Here is a 16265-nt window from a genome sequence, read left to right as displayed (position 1 = left end):
TTTTTTTTTTTTTTTTTTTTTTTTTTTGCTTTCCATTTGCTTGGTAGATCTTCCTCCATCCCTTCATTTTGAGCCTTTGTGTGTCTTTGCATGTGAGATGGGTCTCCTGAATACAGCACAGTGATGGGTCCTAACTCTTTATCCAATTTGCCAGTCTGTGCCTTTTAATTGGGGCATTTAGTCCATTTACATTTAAGGTTAATATTGTTATGTGTGAACTTGATCCTGTCATTATGATGTTAGCTGGTTATTTTGCCCATTCGTTGATGCAGTTTCTTCCTAGCATCAACGATCTTTACAATTTGACATGTTTTTGCAATGGCTGGTACCGGTCGTTCCTTTCCATGTTTAGTGCTTCCTTCAGGAGCTCTTGTAAGGCAGGGCTGGTGGTGACAAAATCTCTCAGCATTTCCTTGTTTGTAAAGGATTTTATTTCTTCTTCACTTACGAAGCTTAGTTTGGCTAGACATGAGATTCTGAGTTGAAAATTCTTTTCTTTAAGATTGCTGAATATTGGCCTCCACTGTCTTCTGGCTTATAGGGTTTCTGCTGAGAGATCCGCTGTGTCTGATGGGCTTCCCTTTGTGGGTAACCCAACCTTTCTCTCTGGCTGCCCTTAACATTTTTTCCTTCATTTCAACCTTGATGAATCTGAAAATTATTTGTCTGGGGTTGCTCTTCTCGAGGAGTATCTCTGTGGTATTCTCTGTATTTCCTGAATTTGAATGTTGGCCTGTCTTGCTAGGTTGGGGAAGTTCTCCTGGATAATATCCTAAAGAGTGTTTTCTAACTTGGTTCCATTCTCCCCCTCACTTTCTGGTACACCAATCAAACACATATTCATTTGGTCTTTTCACATAGTCCCATATTTCTTGGAGGCTTTGTTCATTTCTTTTCACTCTTTTTTCTCTAATCTTGTCTTCTCACTTTATTTCATTAATTTGATCTTCAATCACTGATATCCTTTTTTCCAATTGATTGAATCAGCTGTTGAAGCTTGTGCATGCCTCATGAAGTTCTTGTACCATAGTTTTCAGCTCCAACAGGTCATTTAAGCTCTTCTTTACACTGGTTATTCTAGTTAGCCATTCATCTAACTTTTTTTCAAGGTTTTTAGCTTCCTTGTGGTGAGTTAGAATATGCTTCTGTGTCCAGAATTGGTGGGTTCTTGCTCTCACTGACTTCAAGAATGAAGCCACGGACCCTCGTGGTGAGTGTTACAGTTCTTAAAGATGGTGTGTCCAGAGTTTGTTCCTTCAGACATTCAGATGTGTCTGGAGCTTCTTCCTTCTGGTGAGTTCGTGGTCTCGCTGGCTTCAGGAGTAAAGCTGCAGACCTTTGCAATGAGTGTTACAACTCATAAAGTCAGCGTGGACCCAAAGAGAGAGCAGCAGCAAGATTTATTGCAAAGAGTGAAAGAACAAAGCTTCCACAGTGTGGAGGGAACTCAAGCGGGTTGCCACTACTAGCTCAGGCAGCCTGCTTTTATTCCCTTATCTGGCCCCACCCACATCCTGCTGATAGGTCCATTTTACAGAGAGCTGATTGGTCTATTTTAAAGAGAGCTGATTGGTCTGTTTTGACAGAGTGCTGATTGGTGCGTTTACAATCCTCGAGCTAGACACAGAGTCACAGAGTGCTAGTTAGCTAGATACAGAGTACCAGTTGGTGTATTTACAAGCCTTGAGCTAGACACAGTACTGATTGGTGTATTTACAAACCCTGAGCTAGACACAGAGTGCTGATTGGTGCGTTTACAATCCTTGAGCTAGACACAGAGTGCTAGATGGAAAAGTTCTCCAAGTCCCCACTAGGTTAGTTAGATACAGAGTGCTGATTGGTGCACATAGGATCCTCCCGCTAGATATAAAAGTTCTTCAAGTCCCCATCCAGTTCAGGAGCCCAGCTGGCTTCACCCAGTGGATCCTGCACTAGGGCTGCAGGCAGAGCTGCCTGCCATTCCCGAGCTGAGCCTGCACTCCTCAGACCTTGGGCTGTCAAGAGGACCAGGCCACGGAGCAGGTGTGGCACCGGTAAGGGAGGCTCAGGCCGCCCCCTGGGAGCCCACCGCAGGGGGAGGAGCTCAGACATGGCGGGCTGCAGGTCCCAAGCCCTGTCCTGCCGGAGGCAGCTAAGGCCCAGCAAGAATTTGAGTGCGGTGCCCATGGGCCGGCACTGCTGGGGTACCCAGTGCAACCTCCGCAGCTGCCAGCTGCTGGCCCTGGTGCTAAGCTCCTCACTGCCCTGGGCTGGTGGTAAGGCTGGCCGCTCCATATGCGGGCTCCCGAGCCCGCATCTGCACCTGCACCCTCACCCGCCGGAACTCGCACTGGCCTGCAAGCGCCCTGCTCAGCCCTGGTTCCTGCCCATGCCTCTCCCTCCACACCTCCCCACAAGCAGAGGGAGGTGGCTCCGGCTTCAACCAGCCCAGAGAGGGGCTCCCATGGTGCCATGGCAGGCTGAAGGGCTCCTCAAGCGCCACCAGAGTGGATGCTGAGGCCGAGGAGGCGCTGAGAGTGAGGGCTGCTAGCACATTATCACCTCTCAGTTCTTTAGCTCAGAGAAGTTTGTTATTACCGACCTTATGAAGCCTACTTCTGGTAACTCGTCAAACTCATTTTCCATACAGTTTTATTCCCTTGCTGGTAAGGAGTTGTGATCCTTTAGAGGAGAAGAGGCGCTCTGTTTTTTGGAATTTTAAGCTTTTCTGCTCTGGTTTCTTCCCATCTTTGTGGTTTTATCTACCTTTGGTCTTTGACATTGGTGACCTAGAGATGAGGTTTTGGTGTAGATGTCCTTTTTGTTGATGTTGATGCTATTCCTTTCTGTTTGTTAGTTTTCCTTCTAACAGTCAGACCCCTCAGCCGCAGGTCTGTTGGAGTTTTCTTGACCTATACTACGTACCCTGTTTGCCTGGGTATCACCAGCAGAGGTGCAAAACAGCAAATATTGCTGCCTGATCCTTCCTCTGGAAGCTTCATCCCAGAGGGGCACCCACCTGTATTAGGTGTCTGTTAGCCACTACTGGGAGGTATTGCCCAGTCAGGCTACATAGGGGTCAGGGACCCGCTTGAGGCAGCAGTCTGTCCCTTCTCGGAGCTCAAACGTCTTTCTGAGAGAACCACTGCTGTCTTCAGAGCTGTCAGACAGGGAAGTTTAAGTCTGTAGAAGCTATCGGCTGCCTTTTGTTCTACTATGCCCTGCCACAGAGATGGAATCTATGGAGGCAGTAGGCGTTGCTGAGCTGCAGTGGGCTCTGCCCAGTTGGTGCTTCCCAGCCACTTTGTTTACACTGCGAGCTACTCAAGCCTCAGCAATGGTGGATTCCCCTACCCCCATCAAGCTGCAGCCTCGCAAGTCGATGTCAGACTTCTGCACTAGCAGTGAGCAAGGCTCCGTGGGCGTGGGACCCACTGCACCAGGCACAGGAGAATATCTTCCGTTTTGCTGATTATTAAGATTGTGGGAAAAGCACAGTATTTGGTCAGGAATGTACCATCTCTCCAGGTATGGTCTGTCACGGCTTCCTTTGGCTAGGAAAGGGAAATCCCCTGATCCCTTGGGCTTCCCGGGTGAGACAATGCCCCTCCCTGCTTCAGGTCACCCTCCGTGGGTTGCATCCACTGTCCAGTCTGTCCCAGTGAGATGAACCAGGTACCTCAGCTGGAAATGCAGAAATCATTCACCTGTCTTCTGTGTCAATCTTGCTGGGAGCTGCAGACCGGAGCTGCTCCTATTTGGCCATCTTGGAAGCGAGCTCCCTTCTGCCTCTTTTCTCTCTTTCTTGATAGATTTTCTGATCTTCAAGGGCAGAATCTATGCTTTCTTTCACTGTTAGTATCCCACACAACACCTAATTTCTTTTCTTTTCTTTTCTTTTTTTTCCCCGAGATGGAGTTTCACTCATATTGCCCAGGCTAGAGTGCAATGGCATGATCTCTCGCCTTACTGCAACCTCCGTCTCCTGGGTTCAAGCAGTTCTCCTGCCTCAGCTTCTCGAGTAGCTGGGATTACAGGCACCTACCACCACACCCAGCTAATTTTTATATTTTTAGTAGAGATGGAATTTCATCATGTTGGCCAGGCTAGTCTCAAACTCCTGACCTCAGGTGATCCACCATCCTCAGCCTCCCAAAGTGCTGGAATTACAGGCATGAGCCACTGCACCCGGCTTACCTAATTTATTTTCTTGCACATGTTGGAAGTTCAACAAATATTATTGAGCTGTGAATGGTATATATGGGTGCTTTAGGAAAAGGAAGTTGAGGGAAAGAGAAAACTATTAGCTTTTTATAATTGGAAATGCCCTAGCCCATCGAGGATGAATGGATAAAGAAAATGTGGTGTGTATACACAATGGAATACTATTCAGCCTTAAAAAGAGAAGGAAATCCTGTCATTTGCAACAACGTGGATGAACCTGAGAGACTATGCTAAGTGAAATAAGCCAAACACAGAAAGATAAATACCTCATGTTCTCATGCATATGTGGAATCTAAAAAAGTTGATCTCACAGAAGGAGAGGGTAGAATGGCAGTTATCAGGAGATGACAGGGTTTGGGGCGGGAGTGTGGGATGGTGTTGTTCAAAGGATACAAAATTCCAGCTAGGATGAATAAGTTTAAGAAATCTATGGTACAAAAGATGGTAGTTTGTATTTCTGTGGGATCAGTGGTGATATCCCCTTTATCATTTTTTATTGCCTCTATTTGATTCTTCTCTCTTTTCTTCTTTATTAGTCTTGCTAGTGGTCTATAAATTTTGTTGATCTTTTCAAACAACCAGCTCCTGGATTCATTGGTTTTTTGGAGAGTATTTTGTGTCTCTATCTCTTTCAGTTCTGCTCTGATCTTAGTTATTTCTTGCCTTCTATTAGCTTTTGAATGTGTTTGCTCTTGCTTCTCTAGTTCTTTTAATTGTGATGTTAGAGTGTCGATTTTAGATCTTTCCAACTTTCTCTTGTGGGCATTTAGTGCTATAAATTTCCTTCTACACACTGCTTTAAATGTGTCCCAGAGATTCTGGTATGTTGTATCTTTGTTCTCATTGGTTTCAAAGAACATCTTTATTTCTGCCTTCATTTTATTATGTACCCAGTAGTCATTCAGGAGCAGGTTGTTCAGTTTCCATGTAGTTGAGTGGTTTTGAGTGAGTTTCTTAGTCCTGAGTTCTAGTTTGATTGCACTGTGTTCTGAGAGACAGTTTGTTTTAATTTATGTTCTTTTACATTTGCTGAGGAGTGCTTTACTTCCAACTATGTGGTCAATTTTGGAATAAGTGTGATATGGTGCTGAGAAGAATGTATATTCTGTTGATTTGGGGTGGAGAGTTCTGTAAATGTCTATTAGTTCTGCTTGGTGCAGAGTTGAGTTCAATTCCTGGATATCCTTGTTAACTTTCTGTCTCGTTGATCTATCTAATGTTGACAGTGGGGTGTTAAAGTATCCCATTATTGTTGTATGGGAGTCTAAGTCTCTGTGTAAGTCTCTAAGGACTTTCTTTATGAATCTGGGTGCCCCTGTATTGGGTGCATATATATTTAGGATAGTTAACTCTTCCTGTTGAATTGATCCCTTTACCATTATGTAATGGCCTTATTTGTCTCTTTTGATCTTTGATGGTTTAAAGTCTGTTTTATCAGAGACTAGGATTGCAACCCCTGCTCTTTTTTGTTTTCCATTTGCTTGGTAGATCTTCCTCCATTCCTTTATTTTGAGCCTGTGTGTGTGTCTGCGTGTGAGATGGGTCTCCTGAATACAGCAAACTGATGGGTCTTGACTCTTTGTCCAATTTGCCAGTTTGTGTCTTTTAATTGGACCATTTATTCCGTTTACATTTAAGGTTAATATTGTTATGTGTGAACTTGATCCTGTCATTATGATATTAGCTGGTTATTTTGCCCGTTAGTTGAGTTGATGCAGTTTCTTCCTAGCATCAATGGTCTTTACATTTTGGCATATTTCCAATGGCTGGTACCAGTTGTTCCCTTCCATGTTTAGTGCTTCCTTCAGGATCTCTTGTAAGGCAGGCCTGGTGGTGACAAAATCTCTCAGCATTTGCTTGTCTGTAAAGGATTTTATTTCTCCTTCACTTATGAAACTTAGTTTGGTTGAATATGAAATTCTGGGTTGAAAATTCTTTCCTTTAAGAATGTTGAATATTGGCCCCCACTCTCTTCTGGCTTGTAGAGTTTCTGCTGAGAGATCCGCTATTAGTCTGATGGGCTTCCCTCTGTGTATAACCCAACCTTTCTCTCTGGCTGCCCTTAACATTTTTTCCTTCATTTCAACTTTGATGAATCTGACAATTATGTGTCTTGGAGTTGCTCTTCTCGAGGAGTATCTTTGTGATATTCTCTGTATTTCCTGAATTTGAATGTTGGCCTCCTTACTCGTTTGGGGTTCTCCTGGATGATATCCTGCAGAGTGTTTTCCAACTTGGTTCCATTTTCCCTGTCACTTTCAGGCACACCAATCAGACGTAGATTTGGTCTTTTCACATAATCCCATATTTCTTGGTGGCTTTGTTCATTTCTTTTTACTCTTTTTTCTCTACACTTCTCTTCTCACTTCATTTCATTCATTTGGTGTTCAATCACTGATACTCTTTCTTCCAGTTGATCAAGTCAGTTACTGAAGCTTGTGCATTTGTCATGTAGTTATCGTGTCGTGGTTTTCATCTCTATCAGTTCGTTTATGGTCTTCTCTGCATTGATTATTCTAGTTATCCATTCTTCCATTCTTTTTTCAAGGTTTTTAGTTTCTTTGCGCTGGGTACACAGTTCCTCCTTTAGCTCTGAGAAATTTGATTGACTGAAGCCTTCTTCTCTCAACTCGTCAAAGTCATTCTCCGTCCAGCTTTGTTCCGTTGCTGGCGATGAGCTGCATTCCTTTGAAGGGGGAGATGCGCTCTGATTTTTTTGAATTTCCAGCTTTTCTGCACTGCTTTTTCCCTGTATTTGTGGTTTTATCTGCCTTTGGTCTTTGATGATGGTGATGAACTGATGGGGTTTTGGTGTGGGTGTCCTTTCTGTTCGTTTTCCTTCTAACAGTCAGGACTCTCAGCTGTAGGTCTGTTGGAGCTCGCTTGAGGTCCACTCCAGACCCTGTTTGCCTGGGTATCAGCAATGGAGGCTGCAGAAGATAGAATATTGCTGAACAGCGAGTGTTGCTGTCTGATTCTCACTCTGGAAGCTTTGTCTCAGAGGTATACCCAGCCGTGTGAGGTATGAGGTGTCAGTCTGCACCTAGTGGAGGATGTCTCCCAGTTAGGCTACTCAGGGATCAGGGACCCACTTGAGCAGGCAGTCTGTCTGTTCTCAGATCTCAACCTCCATGCTGGGAGAACCACTGCTCTCTTCAAAGCTGTCAGACAAGGACATTTACATCTGCAGAGGTTTCTGCTGCTTTTTGTTTAGCTATGCCCTGTCCCCAGATGTGGAGTCTACAGAGGCAGGCAGGCCTCCTTGAGCTGCGGTGGGCTCCACCCAATTAGAGCTTCCTGGAGGCTTTGTTTACCTACTTAAGCCTCAGCAATGGCAGGCGCCCCTCCCCCAGCCTTGCTGCCACCTTGCAGTTAGATCTCAGACTGCTGTGCTAGCAATGAGGGAGGCTTCGTGGGTGTGGGACCCTCTGGGTCAGGTGTGGGAGATAATCTCCTGGTGTGCCATTTGCTAAGACCCTTGGTAATGCGCAATATTAGGGTGGGAGTTACCCGATTTTCCAGGTGTTGTGGGTCTCAGTTTCTCTTGGCTAGGAAAAGGAATTCCCTTCCCCCTTGCACTTCCCAGGTGAGGCGATGCCTTGCCCTGCTTCAGCTCTCGCTGGTCAGGCTGCGCCCACTGACCAGCACTGACTGTCTGACATGCCCCAGTGGGTTGAACCCGGTACCTCAGTTGAAAATGCAGAAATCACCTGTCTTCTTTGTCGCTCATGCTGGGAGCTGGAGGCTGGAGCTGTTCCTATTCAGCCGTCTTGGGCGCCCCCCTCCTGGAACATCTCTGAGGTTCTTAAGGCCTGAGACTTTACTGAACATTTAACAGTTTCAATTAACTTGCTTCCACATGGTTTGGAGTATGGATACCTTTGTTTCCTTCATTATAGTAGTTTATTATATCGATATTTAATCTGTGGTGAAAATAAACAGTACTAACCCAGGGCCATAGTTATGATATGCTATTTTATTTTGTAACTATTTGCCGGGTCAAAGGCTTGGCTTTCTTGGGACTCTCATAGAAAGTAGTTCACAGTGGTTGTGTATAACCCCATATTGCTTAGATGTCAATATTCTTCCACTAATAAAGACTTTGATGAAAATTGTAGAAGCTAGTTATATTTTAAAACTTTCTCAGGATTCTATCCTGTATTCTTTACAAAGATATATTGAGCATTACTTTGGCCCAAATAACTCCATCAGTATCTTCAACAGGGGATAGTGAAATAGTGGGACATTGTATTAATGGCCTTCCATCCTAAGGCCATTTCTTTTGCATAAAATTGTTAGTTTCAAAGCCTCATAACTCTCTTTCGGAGTTGCATGAACATAAAGGAGATATAATTCCCTTAGGAATTTGGAGGACTAAAGTGTTATGCATGTTGTAATTCTGTATTACTCAGTGAGAAAAAAATGTAAGAGAAACCACAAGCAAATGCCATCAGACAACTGCACACAGAGACTTGAGCTGCCATTTGTACTTTTTCAGATGCTCTTGAAAAGAAGTGGAGGATGTCACTTTGCCTTTTCCCCCAAATGTTTCTTTGCTTCCTTCTGTGTGTGTGTTCTAATCATTCATTTCATTTCACAGTATTGTACTAAAATTTACAAAACTCAAGCTGTGTGTGTCTTATAAAGAAATTATTCTTGAATAAAATATTATATTTGGGGCAGTATTTGACTTTCTATTCATATGTTTTTAATTATATACTAAGCTCCTTCTAACCTAACACTTTAGAAATTCCCGTATTTCATGTTTGTGTTCCAATCCCGCCTTTTTCAGATCATATAGCCTGACTTGGGGGCAGGGGGTGGGAGTAAATATACATTCTCCAAGAAATTCAAAAAGCATGTGCCTTTGCATGCATATGTGTGCATGTGTGTGCAGAAAATATTTTGCTCCCTACACAATAGAACTGTCATATTAAGCTAAGAGTGTAGTCTATCCCAAAGAAATCATGCTAGACTTGCAAAGTATTATCATTCTCTGTTATCTATATTTTGTGTGGTGGTTACATTATAAAGAGAATGATAATAAAAGTCTTAATATATTAGAGTTTTTGACATTTTATGAAGTAGATGGTTAATATGATATGAAAAACTCCATTGTACTCCAGATAGTTTATGTCTTTAAGAGTACACATGGTATAATGGCTTACTTATTTTACTATAATCCATATTTCATTATTTTTACATGATCATTTGTGTATTTAAATGGTATAGTATCATCTCAGAGTTTACTTTTATCTTAGAATTTTTCTCACTGAAATTAGCTGAAGAATTTCTATTGCCTACTTTATGCTATGTTTTCTATCAAATATATTCCTCTCAATTCTGCCTCAATAAAGGTGAATAACACATAGCATTTCATGTACAATTAACTTAGTCCAACAATGTTTTGCATCTGTGGAAGCTGTTATCACTCCTTGAATTTACTCATTATTGCATCTTTATATAATACTGATCTATAGAAAATGCACAATAAGTTTCTGTTAAATAAATGTATATATTTAATCATTCAGATTTAATGATAATTTTATATGTATTTGATGATGAAATTCTGAGCCTACTGAAAATATCAGCTTTTAGCAGTCTATTTGTGCGATAGCATATGAAACACATACAGGGTGAAGGGTATGGGCTCCAGGGGTAGGTACCTGGGTTTAAGTTGTGGTCTACCACTTATGAGCTGCTTGACTTTGGACAAGTTAACTTTTTTCCTCCAGTTTTTCAATACAAAATGAAAATAGTTCATTTAACTTAATACATGACCTAATGAAGCACTTAAAACAATGTATTGGCACACATATATAACTGTTATTAGTAAAGGTATATTTATGCACATATAAGCACCCACATATATACCTTCTCACATAAGCACTCATACTGAGATAGAGCCATAATGACTTGATATTGCCCATAGAGGTGGTACTTTACTTGCTGGATAAGCACTTAATATAATAATAACCTGAAAATGTATAGATTTTTGGGATAAATAATTCAATATTAAAGTTAAGAAATACATGGAGCAACTATCACTGTTAGACATGGTTATAGCATAGGACCCTCTATGTAAAATAAGCATTTATGTGCACATGGTGTGTATAATTTTCTTTAAAGAGAGCAAAGAGTTTTAGTTCAAAATGTTCTTCAGTGAAATAAGATTAATTCACTTTGAAATATTTCAAACTTTAAAAATTTTATTTATAAATTTTGTGATGTATATTGTTTCTGTAGATATAACTTCACATATATATTTTTATGGATTCTTTTGTTTGAAATCTTTTTTTTTTTTGAGACGGAGTTTTGCTCTTGTTGCCCAGGCTGGAGCTCAATGGCGTGATCTCAGCTCACTGCAACCTCCACCTCCCGAGTTCAAGCGCTTCTCCTGTCTCAGACTTCTGAGTAGCTGGGATTACAGCCCCACCACTACACCCAGCTAGTTTTTGGTATTTTTAGTAGACACGGGGTTTCACCATGTTGTCCAGGCTGGTCTCAAACTCCTGACCCCAAGTGATCCACCCGCCTTGGCCTCCCAAAGTGCTGGGATTACAGGCATAACCCATGCGCCCGGCCTCTTTGGTAATTTTTATATCCTAACCAAAATTCTTGATAGGCTAATTTTATTTTCTCTCTGAACATCTTCAGACATTTCAACTGACACCACATTTTAAATATATACTTATTTTTTGGATAGTAAGAGATTAAAATGGGAAATGCTATATGATAGTAGTTAGAAAAAGAGTTCCAGAAACATTTTGTTCCATTTTCTTTCTTTTGGGTAGGGCATGCTTAAATCTTGTTAGCACAGTGAGTGTAGAAGAGTCTAATCTTTCACCAAGTTAATGTTAGCCTATACACTTTAAGGTTTGTTTTTTGTCTCTCCAAATATGATCAGTATATCCAGTGCTAATTATTGGAACTCTTAAATCAGGCAGAATTGATCATAGTAATTCAAAATTAGTAAATTTTATTTTAATAAAACTACGCAGAATTGAAGACAAGTCAAAGCTGATGTTTCCATAATTGGTATAGTCAAGTCAATATCAATTATCATTTTGCTTAGAAGAGTTACAGCACGCCTTCCTTGAAACCTCTTACCTGGCAACCTAAGCTATGGAGCTATTTGAAAAAAAAATAAACATAGTAGAATTTTTCATTTGTGAAGGAAACATTACTCCTTGCAATAAGCTCAGCACGACCATTGACATTTGTGCACACTGTGCACTGCACAAAGTAGCTCAGCCAAGGGGCAGGCACCGTTTGAAATCCAGCTTCTGCTCCACTTGCCTAACTGGGAGTCTGGCAGGGAGCTTCATCTGGATCGAAGCCTCCTCTAACTGATCCAGTCCCAATTTGGGCCAGCAGGACCCTGAATAAAGTGCATGCGGTTTACTCAGAAGAAAATTACCAAGTCTTTGTGGTGAACATAATGATCTGAGATGAGAATAGCACATCCAGGAGCAGAAGTAGAGTGGTCAGTAGGCAGAGTCCTAGAGAGAGAGACCACAGTGGGATAGAGTGGACAAGTAGTAGCTGACACTGTGGAAATAAAGGGGATCCCCAGAGAGCGTGTAGAGGGGAAGAAAAGACAGAAATGAGGATAGGGTTCATTATGAATTGCAGAAGAGGGAAAGGTCCAGGGAAGGAAACTGAGAAAGCCCCATTAGTCGAAGACCCGGAGGAAAGTGTTGCCAATGAAGCTAAGGGAGGAATGGGGAATGTGAAATGTTACCGGGTTTGCAAGTAGAAAGTTATTCAGTAACTTCGGTAGCCTGGTGGTTTTCAGTGCAGCATTTGCCATTGTTTAAGGAGTGACTCGGTATTGAAAATGTGGGGAGAGTGAAAACAGAATACTCTTTCTAAAACTTTGAAGTCACAGGGAGGAGGGAAACAGGAGCCAAAGATGTCTGCCTGTGTTTGAAATGTGAGAAAAACATTTCATTGAATATTGTTCATTTCCTCTCCAGGAGACTGTGCAAAGTTTTTATTCTTCTATTAACTCTTCTTACCTAGTGTCATGAGTCAACACATGAGAAATTGTAGTCACCCCAAAAGGCACAATTTCTAGTTGAACTCTATCCCCATAAGCACTCATTGGAAGCATGTTGAGTACACAGATATCTGTGTCTTTTTTATTGTTATCAGGCTATTTAGAAAATATTAATTTTGGTCCTGATGTCTTGTTAAAGGCCTTTGTTGCAGAAAATATGCTACTGTATTTTTTGGATATTTACCATGTATAAGGCACAAAGCTACACATTTGAGAGGAAGGGAGTGAAAGTAATATTTACAGAAAACCCTACATTCTTTTAATTACTTTCTACAACTTGCATATGAGGTAATTATTCTTTGCTCTAGGTTACAGATGTGGAAACTGAGGTTCAGAGAGGTTAAGTCATCTGCCAAAGATCATGTGGTAGTATACATTAAAGCTTCCAAAGCCAGTGTTTGTTATGTTTCCCCATGTACCTCTTTTCCTACCCTCAAGGGCCCTAGTATTTTATTAAGAAACAAATCTTATTCCCAGCAGGGTGAGCTAAGTTTCATAAGAGTGACACAAGTGTTTTAGGAGTTCAGAAATAAGGAAAGGACATATTCAAAGGGTAGTCTGGTAATGCTTTGGGAAGCGAGGTCATGGATATGAGTCATCAATGATGGCTATAGAGATCGTGAGCTTATGGGAGAGGTGGAGATGGGATTGTACTGCAAGAACAAAAGTTTCTTCCAGAAACTCAAAATTCTATTTTTTTTTTCCAAGTAGCTTCATAGCTCAGGCTTCCTGGTAAGAGGTTTAAGAAAGGAATCCACGGCCTGGTGCAGTGGCTCACGCCTGTAATCCCAGCACTTTGGGACATGGAAGCGGGTGGATCACAAGGTCAGGAATTCAAGATCAGCCTGGCTAAGGTGGTGAAACCCCATCTCTACTAAAAATACAAAAAATTATCCAGGTGTGGTGGTGGGCATCTGTAATCCCAGCTACTCGGGAGGTTGAGGCAGAGAATTGTCTGAACCCAGGAGGCATATGTTACAGTGAGCCAAGATCACGCCACTGCACTCTAGCCTGGGCAACAGAGCGAGACTCCATCTCAAAAAAAAAAAAAAAAAAAAAATGAAAAGAAAGAAAAAGAAAAGAAAAGAAAAGAAAGGTATGCTTTAACTATTCCAAGCAAAATGACAATTGATAATGTTTATTCAGGAGAAGGAAGAAGGACATAAGTAAAGATAGAGAGAGGGTCATTCTGAGAATAGAAGATATTGAAGACAGGCTGGAGAAGAGGCTCCTTGTAGAGAACTGGGGAAGATAAGGCAGAAAAGGAAAATTAGGAGCAGGTTATAGAAGGCTTTGGTCACAGGTAGAAGTTAATGCTTTATTTGGCATGAATTGGAAGAGCATTTTAAAATAAATTTTTAAATTATTTAACTACTATGGAAATGTTCAAAGATTCTCAAAAGGAGGAGAAAATAGTATCATAAATTGACCTAGACCTATCACCCAGCTTCAAGAAACATCAGTTGCTAATCTTACTTTTAGGAATCCCTTTCCTCTCATTTATTTTGTTTTGTTTAGTTTTTGCTGGAAGCGAAGTTTAGATATTATGTCGTCATGTTTACAAATACTGAAATATGAATCTCTAACTGACAGAGGCTTTGGAAAACATAACCACCATTTTATCATCAACCCTAATAAAATTAACAATGATTTCTTCATATCAATACCCAGTCCATATTTACATTTCACCAATAGTCTAAAAAATGTGTTTTTACAGATGTTTTGCTAGAACCAAGACTCAAAGCCTGCACTTGGCATTTAATTATTAAAACTCTTCAGTCTTTCTTATTATATAGTGGTCTTCCTTCCCCTTTTGTTCCATGAAATCAGTTTTTCTAGGACATTTACTCCATATTTAGAGTGTCCCACATTCTGGATTTGTCTAATTATTTCCTTTGGTATTATTTAACTTGTTCCCCTATGTTCTCTATTTTATTTGAACTACGGATTACATTCAGAAGATTAAGTAGGTTTGGCTGAACTTTTAGGAAAATCTGTAATAAATGTATAGTATAATTTTTAGTTCATTATATCAAGAAGTACATGGTTGATCAGGAGGTCAAGGTATATTGACCTGATACCCAGCAACCTTTCACCAAATACATCTATTGAAGATTGTTGTCTATGGCAACTTTTTCATTGTAGATTACAAAATGGGCCCCTGAAATTCTTTCAGCTGAGGAATGATATGCTCAGCAATGTGCTTTAGAAAAATTAATCTGACAAAAGTATGTAGGATGGAGTAGAAGAGGTAAGGCCAACAGAGGCTTGTAGATTATTCCAGTTATCCAGGAACAAGGGTGCAAGAAACATGAAAAGATGGCCATAGATTCAAGGGATTTTGTGGCAAATGAAATCTATAGGACTTGGCAATAGATTAAATTAAGTGAATCAAATATAATACTAAGCTTTTAGACTTGGAGGAACAGTACTGTGTTTAACAAAAAATAGGAAAGTCAAGAATCATGAGTGGCTTGCAACAAAAATGGAGAAATTTGGTTTGAGAATGTTGAATTTGAGCTGATGATGGTATATGTTGGCTAATACATCTGGTGATCAGTTGAGAATGCAGGATTGAAGCCTGGAAAAGAATTTAGGACATAAGTCAGATAATAGTTATAGCCTTAAGGGTATATATTTCATAGCTGATGAGGGAAGTAGAGTAAAAAACAAAAACAGTTTGGACACAAATTTGTGCAATCTGAATATTTACAGGTTTTGTCAACCCCATCTTCCCAAAACTCCAGTTTATTTGGTTTTAGTTTAGCCAGAGATAACTCCTCTCTCATGCCTGGAAGACTGGTTCAGCAGTTTTCCTTCCCATAGTTCAACTTTCTTCTTCCTCATGGAAAGAAATGTCCCCAAGATCACTATGTATTTCAACTCATGTTTCTTTATTTTTCCCAAAACAGATTGTAAAAATATGACGTCTGTTCTGCTACCTCCCTCTCTGTCCTCCAATTCAACTTCCTTTCTATGACCAATCTATTGTTTAGGGAGACAGTGAGGAAGAAGATAAGACACTAAAATGAGGGAGTAATGGGCAAAGTCAGCTTTGCTTCCCCTTGTCTTTAGGAGAGGGTGAAAGAACATGTTTGAAGGGCATAGAGAAGAATCCAAGGGAATGGGAATGATTGAAGAGACAAGTGAGAAAAAGAGTAACTAGGGCAAGGTTGGGGAGCAGGCACAGAAGTGGGTAGGTACAGTTTTACCTTCCCTCCACAGACAAAAGGATGAAGGCACAGAAGACTCTGAAGATGGGGAGTGTCGTAGTTGTAGAAGCTCATATTAAAAGCCTTTGATCATCTTAGGCATCGACTGAAAAGGAGGGAGATCCAATATACATTGAAAGAATGAGAATGGTAGACAAGCCCTGAGAGTCAGACTCTCCTAGCCTCATCTGAGAGTCAGTTTTTAATTCCTTCTGAGTATCTCTTTAGACTCCACGGAACATCCTACCCTTATCCTGTGTTGTGCTCAGCAGCCCTTCATAAAACCTATATTGCTCTATATACTACTGCAAATGAAGCAGAGAATTGAACTGACCAGCAAACAATGTTTCTTAAGTAGCCTGGGTAAAATTACGTTGGGACAATATATTAGGAAACATGCTGAAATTGATGATTGTAGATTAAACCCAAGGTATAAACATGAACATATCTCTGAATACATTTGAATCGTTTTGAGGACAGTAAGAGCATTGTAGGATAGATTGCACCATTAGCTGTAAAATCACAGGGCTACTAGGGCATTAAAAGAGCAAGTTGATACTTTCTTTCAACAAAAGGAATGTTTAGGATTCCAAATCTTTCACCATGGAGTTCATTTTATTTGACCTCTAAAAATAAGTTAAAAAAAAAAAAAGTTAAACAAAGAAGTTTTAGCCATTTCCTAAAACATTTAAGGTAAGGAATGATGCTAGGAAGAGGGGCCCCCTTGGTTTTGATTGGCAGGAGCGGTAATTTGACTGTATTTAATTTGTATTGTGTTAGAAAAGAAA

General features: G+C 40.8%; 1 protein-coding gene across 2 annotated transcripts in view; it reads left to right on the top strand.

Annotated features, from left to right (window-relative positions):
• COL25A1 (collagen type XXV alpha 1 chain) overlaps positions 1-16265 on the top strand; it is a 496532-nt gene that overhangs the window by 300509 nt on the left and 179758 nt on the right. The window lies entirely within an intron of this gene.

The sequence above is a fragment of the Piliocolobus tephrosceles genome, chromosome 3 (genome assembly GCF_002776525.5).
Source record: "Piliocolobus tephrosceles isolate RC106 chromosome 3, ASM277652v3, whole genome shotgun sequence".
NCBI lineage: Eukaryota > Metazoa > Chordata > Mammalia > Primates > Cercopithecidae > Piliocolobus > Piliocolobus tephrosceles.
The sequence above is the reverse complement of the archived record's forward strand: the minus strand, read 5'-3'. Positions and strand labels throughout refer to the sequence as shown.